The sequence below is a fragment of the Mercenaria mercenaria genome, unplaced genomic scaffold, assembly GCF_021730395.1.
Source record: "Mercenaria mercenaria strain notata unplaced genomic scaffold, MADL_Memer_1 contig_4335, whole genome shotgun sequence".
In the NCBI taxonomy this organism is placed as follows: Eukaryota; Metazoa; Mollusca; class Bivalvia; order Venerida; family Veneridae; genus Mercenaria; species Mercenaria mercenaria.
Window position 1 is genome coordinate 1 of NW_026462556.1, and position 8,384 is coordinate 8,384.

An 8,384-nucleotide genomic window follows, 5' to 3' on the forward strand; every position below is an offset into this window, starting at 1 on the left:
GATCTTAAAACAGCAGGAAAGACTTTCCTGACCAGTCGACTATGGCCACAGTAAAAAAGACTTTAAAACAGTAGGAAAGACTTATCTGAACAGTCGACTATGGCCACAGTAAATAGCTCTTAAACCATTAGCCAAGACTTTCTTGACCAGTCGACTATGGCTACAGTAAATAGATCTTAAAAGAGCAGGAAAGGCTTTCCTGACCAGTGGACTATGGCCACAGTAAATAGACCTTAAAACAGCAGGAAAGACCTACCTGAACAGTCGACTATGGCCACAGTGAATAGCTCCTTAACCAGTAGCCAGGAATTTTTTGACAAGTCGCCTATGACCACAGTAAATAGATCTTAAAAGAGCAGGAAAGACTTTCCTGACCAGTTGACTATGGCCACAGTAAATAGACCTTAAAACAGTAGGAAAGACTTACCTGAACAGTCGGCTATGGCCACAGTAAATAGCTCTTAAACCATTAGCCAAGCCTTTCTTGACCAGTCGACTATGGTCACAGTTAATAGATCTTAAAACAGCAGGAAAGGCTTTCCTCACCAGTCGACTATGGCCACTGTAAATATACCTTAAAATAGCAGGAAAGACTTTCCTGACCAGTCGACTATGGCCACAGTAAATAGGCCTTAAAACAGTAGCAAAGATTTTCCTGACCAGTCGACAATGGCCACAGTCAATAGACCTTAAAACAGTAGCAAAGACCTTCTAGAACAGTCGACTATGGTCACAGTAAATAGACCTTAAAACAGTAGCAATGACTTTCCTGAACAGTCGACTATGGCCACAGTAAATAGACCTTAAAACAACAGGAAAGACTTTCATGACCAGCCGATTATGGCCACAGTAAAAAGACCTTACAACAGTAGCAAAGACTTTCCTGAACAGTCGACTATGGCCACAGTAAACAGACCTTAAACCAGTAGGAAAGACTTTCATGACCTGTCGACTATGGCCACAGTAAATAGACCTCAAAACAGCAGGAAAGACTTTCCTGACCAGTCGACTATGGCCATAGTAAATAGACCTTAAAACTGTAGCAAAGACTTTCCAGAACACTTGACTATGGCCACATTAAATAGACCTTAAAACAGCAGAAAAGACTTTCATGACCAGTCGACTATGGCCACAGTAAATAGACCTTAAAACAGTAGCAAAAACTTTCCTGAACAGTCGACTATGGCCACAGTAAATAGCTCCTAAACCAGTAGCCAAGACTTTCCTGTCCAGTCGACTACGGCCACAGTAAATAGACCTTAAAACAGTAGCAAAGACCTTCTAGAACAGTCGACTATGGTCACAGTAAATAGACCTTAAAACAGTAGCAATGACTTTCCTGAACAGTCGACTATGGCCACAGTAAATAGACCTTAAAACAACAGGAAAGACTTTCATGACCAGCCGATTATGGCCACAGTAAAAAGACCTTACAACAGTAGCAAAGACTTTCCTGAACAGTCGACTATGGCCACAGTAAACAGACCTTAAACCAGTAGGAAAGACTTTCATGACCTGTCGACTATGGCCACAGTAAATAGACCTCAAAACAGCAGGAAAGACTTTCCTGACCAGTCGACTATGGCCATAGTAAATAGACCTTAAAACTGTAGCAAAGACTTTCCAGAACACTTGACTATGGCCACATTAAATAGACCTTAAAACAGCAGAAAAGACTTTCATGACCAGTCGACTATGGCCACAGTAAATAGACCTTAAAACAGTAGCAAAAACTTTCCTGAACAGTCGACTATGGCCACAGTAAATAGCTCCTAAACCAGTAGCCAAGACTTTCCTGTCCAGTCGACTACGGCCACAGTAAATAGACCTTAAAACAGCAGGAAAGACTTTCCTGACCAGTCGACTATGGCCACAGTAAATAGACCTTAAAACAGCAGGAAAGACCCATGACCAGTGGACTATAGCCACAGTAAATAGACCTTAAAACAGTAGCAAAGACTTTCCTGACAAGTCGATTATGGCCACAGTAAATAGGCCTTAAATCAGTAGCAAAGACTTTCCTGACCAGTCGACTATGGCCACAGTAAATAGATCTTAATACAACACCAAATACTTTCCTGACCAGTCCCCTATGGCAACAGTGCCTGGGCCTTAATACTAGTCACCTATGGCCGCAGTATATATACGTCAATAGCATAAAGTACTCTTCTGACTATTCACATATAGCCACAGTAAATAGACGTTAATATAGCACCAAAATACTCTTCTAACGAGATATCTATGGCCACAACGAATACTCTCATGACTAGTAACATATGGCCACATTAAATATACCTTAAGGCATCGCCACAGACACAACTCAGTATCAGTTCATATTTTCAGGCCGAGTATTTTTCTCTTGAAAATTGCACTAAAGCCTTAACAGCTGGTCAAATTATCATCAACATAAGAAGCATATGATGATTTATAGTACATATGCTGCTTGTAAAATGTTTGAGTCTCGTTTAGACCGAAAGTTTACCCCAAAATATTGAAATTTTATGTGCAGTCAAACTCCAATATAAAAAATATTACAAAGACAAAATTTAGATAATTTCATAGTACAATATGTATACTGCAAACTCTTATGGATTTTTGTCGAAATTGTTCCTGGTTATTGCATTAGACACAAAAAGACAACCCCATGTAAATTTAATTTAAAATGTTGTTTGTGCATGCATTACTGACCACAGGTAGCCAGGTAAACCTATAAATAATCCTATAATATCACCTGTTTATATACATGTAAATTATGTGTGAAGAGATAACACAAATTGGATAAATTGATGGTGTTGGGATTTTTGTGTATAATTCAGTAATCAGGTAAAATTTCAAAATAATTTCTGAAGACTTTATACTTCACAGTCTGCTTTACAATTGGCTGTAATTATCTTTAAAATGTATTGAATATATATTGAGTTTGACTGCATGTAAACTTGCAAAATTTTGTCATAGAAAAATATTGAATAAAGGCATAATACAGGTAGTGAAATGCACATCCTTTTACTTGCATATGGTCACATAGATATTTAAAACAAAATTATGACAAATTTATTGACTTTATTGTTACCACTTAGTCATCTTTTATTTTTATGAAAATTTGCACGTAAAATTTTGAGTCAAATGGCCGCCACTGTAGGCGATGCCTTAATATAGAATCAAATAACTACTCCTCTACTGTCACAGTTAATCGAAGCTTATACTGTTCTTAAAACTCCCTTGACTATAGCTCTTCAAGTTCCCCCGGCTAGTTACCTATGGCCACAGAAAATAGAACTTAATATAGACTGGCTTGTCACCTATGGCTAAAGTAAACAGACGTCAATATAGAACAAAATACTCCCCATACTGGTCGTAGTAAATAGACCTAAATATAGAATCAAATATCCCCGTGACTAGTCACTTATTGTCACAGTTAATAGACTTCAATATAGCCGTTAATATGCCTCTTTCTAGTCACCTGTGGCCACAGAACATACGCGATTATAGTACCGAGTACACTTAATACAATAAACAAAACTTAATATAGATCAAATACTCCCCGACAGTGACAGTAAATACATTGTAATATAGCACCACTTGCTCTCCTGAGTAGTCACATATGGCCACAGTAAATCGAACTTAATATACAACAAGATACTCACCTGACAAGTCAACTATGGCCTCAGTAAATAGACGTCAATATAATACCAAAGACTCTTCTGACTAGATACCACAGTGAATACACTTTAATATAGCAATAAATACATTCCTAACTAGATACCTATGGCCACAGTAAATACACTTGAATATAGCAATAAATACTCTCCTGACTACTAACTATGGCCACAGTAAATACACCTTAATATAGCAGTAAATAGTCTCCTGACCTATGGCTACAGTATATACACTTTAATATAGCACCACTTACTCTCCTGGGCCGGACTAGTCGCATATGGCCACAGTAAATCGAACTTAATTTAGAACAAAATACTCCCCTGACTAGTCACCTATGGCCTCAGTTAATAAAACTCAATATAGAACAAAATACTGTCCTGACTAGTCATCTATGGCCACAGTAAATAAACATCAATATAGCACAAAGTATTCTTCTGACCAGATACAAAAAGGCTTTAATTAAGCACAAGATACTCTCCTGAGCAGTCACCTATGGCCCCAGTAAATCCATTAAAATTATGAGAATAGTATATGTATAATATACTTAGGGTATAATCTGAATAGGTTGAATTGATATATTTAAGTACACTCAAGCATCCATATATAAGTGATAATATGGCACTAGCCAGCTCACTAGGGTGTCTGAAAATGTTCCCTCTCCATATACATTTGTACTGAAATCCAAACACTTGAAGGTAGCTCTTCTATACTTCCTTTGGAAGTTTTTTTAAAACTTTTTATCTTTACATGCACATGTACATTTCTTATCAAAACACTTTAGGGTATGTCCTATGTCAAAACACTCGATAAATCCAAGTCAATGTCAGAATATGTTTGGCATTTCATGACTTACTGAATGATTCAAGGCATTTGTTGACTTACTGAATGATTCAAGTTTGATATGAAAAATGATGATAATAATGGACATACACAATCCATGCCACTATACACGTCTTATCAACACTATTTGTAAAGAAAAAGCAACAGAATCGTCAATATGTATACCTTTCTATGTTTTAATATCACTACTAAAATTAGTCATGGTAATTCTTCTTGTTCAATTTCAAACAGAGAAAAGTTTACAGAACATAAGAGGACATCTGATTTATTGTAATAAATTAACATATACAAAATGTATGTGTATAAGGAAAAATATATCAAATGCAATCAATGTGTAGTGTTCAGGTAGCATGAACAGTATAACAGAACATTTAAATTTACAACATGATAATGTGATAGTACAAACCTCATATACATTTGAATTCAACAATTTAACATTTGTTTAAAATGATCCTAAATTTAATACAAATATATTATCTCCACTAAGGCTTACACTGTAACAAAGATATGAACTAAAATAACTTTCTATAGAATAAGTGACTGTAAGTCAGGTCATACATTGGTCATTTGTATAATATTTGCTGGAAAGCTCAAGTATCCCAGAAAATCTGGTAAAGAATTTTGCTTTAAGCAGCTTATACATGTATTTCATAGAGACAACTATTATGGGCATGTTTTAAAACACAAAATTATTATTATTCATGAAACTGTTCTCAGTTCAATCTTATAAATGCAGGAGCTGTTACTGAAATTTATAATGATAAGGACTATAATTCAGTTTACAAAGTACAATGTATTGTTACGTCAAGGGTAACAATTTCTTGTTACAGTAAATAAAAGTAACAGTAAGACAAACCAGCAACTATTAACAATAACAAAATTTCATTCATGAATTTAAGTGACAATTCAAATACCTTAAAAATGTCAAAGAGCAGTAAAATAAAAATAGTCCAAATCCTGTCCATGCCAAATTTAAATCCAATCAGAATAAAGTAAACAATATTTCTCACAGTTCAGAAGTAAATGTAGTATATCCAAAAATTATAATTCCTTTCTTCAGAGATGACTTTTTAAATCCACAAATTTTCAGTAAATCCTTCAAATAATCCTTCAAAATATCAAATATTCAAACTGGTAATATTTTGTTATTATGAAATACAGGAACGCTTTCATACCACCTAAGCTCTATACTCTAAGTTCTGGCCTAGTGTCCTATGTATTGTATCATGGAAGGTTCTAGAATTGTCATGTAACACTAGGAATAAAAAGAACGTTCTGGAAAAATCAAGGACAATCCTTTATAAAAATAATTGTTATCAGTGTTGTCATGGAACACAATAAAATATTCTGGACTACAATAGAAAACAAATCATTTAAATGATGTCTCAAAACTAAGTCAGAAAACTCTGACTAATTAATAAAATGAAGAAGTATTTTAATACAGAACGCGTTGTAAACTTGAGTTGTCTTCTTTCTTTAACCATATTTACAAAGTTTGGTCATACATAAATCTGTGAGGCAAATGATGTATAATAAAGAGTTGCTATTTTGATAGAAATCCTGTTTAGATCTTTTAATGTGTTTGAAAGAATGCTATTGTGTGGAATACAAACAACTATTTAGTGGAATACAAGCAGTAACTGTTAGACAGCACCATTTGACTTGGATCTTAGAAGCTTAAGACTTTTAAACAGAGCTTTGCCAGCTAAGGCAGTAAGGGAAGTGTCAGGTTTAACTATATATTCTAATTGTTGACATCTTCACCAACTGCAGTCCTTTATGAAAGTGAATTCCTTCCAAAAGATCTGTAGTTTTCGGAGATAAAAAATGAAAACATTAGAACAGTTGTTTAATAATAATCTAATTAGATGTGAATCCTTATATTTTCAGAAAAGGTATCTGTGTAAATCTGGTGAGTATCATAATTCTTGTGAGAGGTTAAACAGAACAGGACGATACATAGATGGAAAACACAATTTTATGTACATTCTGTATTGCTAAATGACAGGTAATATGAAGCTGAATGTAAACCAGTAGTGTCATGTATTATTACCCTGACTCTTAATTTTGTTTGTTCGTCTAACACCCTCTCATTCCTGGCATTGCATACATGGTTGCGAATGGTCTTGTCCGAAGGAACTGGATCACATATACTTTTTACATATGCATATTATCTGTGTTCTCAGTACTTCTGGACCTGTTACATTAGCATTACCATGCGCAACTCTTAGACCGATGGGTTCCAATACAACCTGTAAATATGATTTATTAGTAATATATACTGATATTAATGAACATAGTCAACTCTTCCCTTTGCAACATAGGGGCACTGGGTCTGTTCCCTGGTGAGGCCACTTGAGGCGACTCCTTCGGGAAGACACCTAATACCATGTGCCTCATTTCATCCAGCTGCAAAGTGGTACCAGTAATGAAAATTGCTGGCTTTCTCTGGTAAGTGATTTGTTTAAACAGAAATGGTGTCCTGAGAGTGATGAATGTAAGTTGTGGCTACTCGTTACATAATTGAGCTACATTAAATTACTGGAAACATTAACTCTTCACTTAGACATTGTACTTTTTATAATGTACGGATCGACACTACCTTCTTAGGAAGAATCTTTGTCTTTCTACATTTAAACACTAAGCTGAAACTACTTGTTTTACACTCTACATATTTTTCTTATTTGGTAATGAAATGATTGTCAATGATAAGTCAGCTTTTACTGTACATTTATTCGAAGTGATAGTGAAATTTTATGTAAGCATAAAATCTTAATGGGTAGTCTAAAATTAAATCTAAATTCGTACCTCTCCAGGTGAAACAGGGAGACCAGTATGTTGGGATATATCTGGCAGACATCTTATAATAAGCCGTTCGTTTGGAATATCTTCACCAGCAATCAGCCTGCATAAAAGATCTTCGGCCTTAAGTCTTCTTTCACTTGGCGTGAGAGTCAGTAGCCTTTATTCAGATAACAGTTATAATTGTCAAAACTTATGTACAATGCATACAGTAAGGTTTCAATATAATTAAATAGAAAAAAGTATTGAACAAGATAAAATAGAGCTTTCCTTCAATGTTTAATCAAACCCATCAGGGAACACCCACTGATTGCAATTATAGTCTTTGTCTCAGATGAACTAATAGGTTTACAAAAGTGTTTACTAGATTTTTCAAGCAGAGTAGGTAATAAATTATATTATGTATAAGTTTTATCTTCTTACAACAAGGATGGAGATCTCTAGTGACCTATTTTGTATCTGTAGAAATTTGATAGCCATAAAGAATTCTTATGTACCTTAGCAGCTTTTCTTATTTCCTTTGCCTTTATCTTTCTGTCTTTCCCCAACTGAAGTCAAATGTCTTTGTCCCAAGCAACACAAAAGAAACACCTGAGTAGTTCACTTTACCAATCTTGACAGAAGGCCGATCCTACCAGTACACCTTTTATGCTGAGTGTATGCCTGCAAGAAGTTTTCAGAAAAACAACCATAATAATATTTTGTATTTCTTTCAATAATGAAACACTAATATCTTCTTTTGCATTGAAAACAAATCAAAACTAGGCTGTTAGAATAATAGCTAATCCTCAACAGCATAAAAGTACTGATTAAGGAATTTCTTCACTAACTCTAAGCATATTTCTCATAATAATAATGTATAAATACTGAAAAAAAATGTCAGAAATCATCAGTATATCTTAATGATTCCATGAGCTTATGATGTATGGTGCTGTATTTATATCCTTTTACCGTGGCCATAACTGACTGGTCCGGGAAGTATTAGCTGCAGAATTAATATCTATTTAATGTGGCCATAGGTCACTGGCGAGGAAAGTATAAGGTGTAGTATTAATGTCTATTTAATGTGGCCATAGGTGACTGGT

The 8,384-nt window shown here is 34.9% G+C and overlaps 1 long non-coding RNA gene across 1 annotated transcript; it reads right to left on the reverse strand.

Moving 5' to 3' along the window:
* Positions 1–4,795: 4,795 nt before the first annotated feature.
* LOC123558962 (uncharacterized) lies at positions 4,796–8,169 on the reverse strand. Its single transcript, XR_006687852.2, has 3 exons — positions 7,797–8,169; positions 7,306–7,459; positions 4,796–6,749 (listed from the first exon to the last, which is right to left on the reverse strand). It is a non-coding gene; the product is annotated as an uncharacterized LOC123558962 (long non-coding RNA).
* Positions 8,170–8,384: the final 215 nt, after the last annotated feature.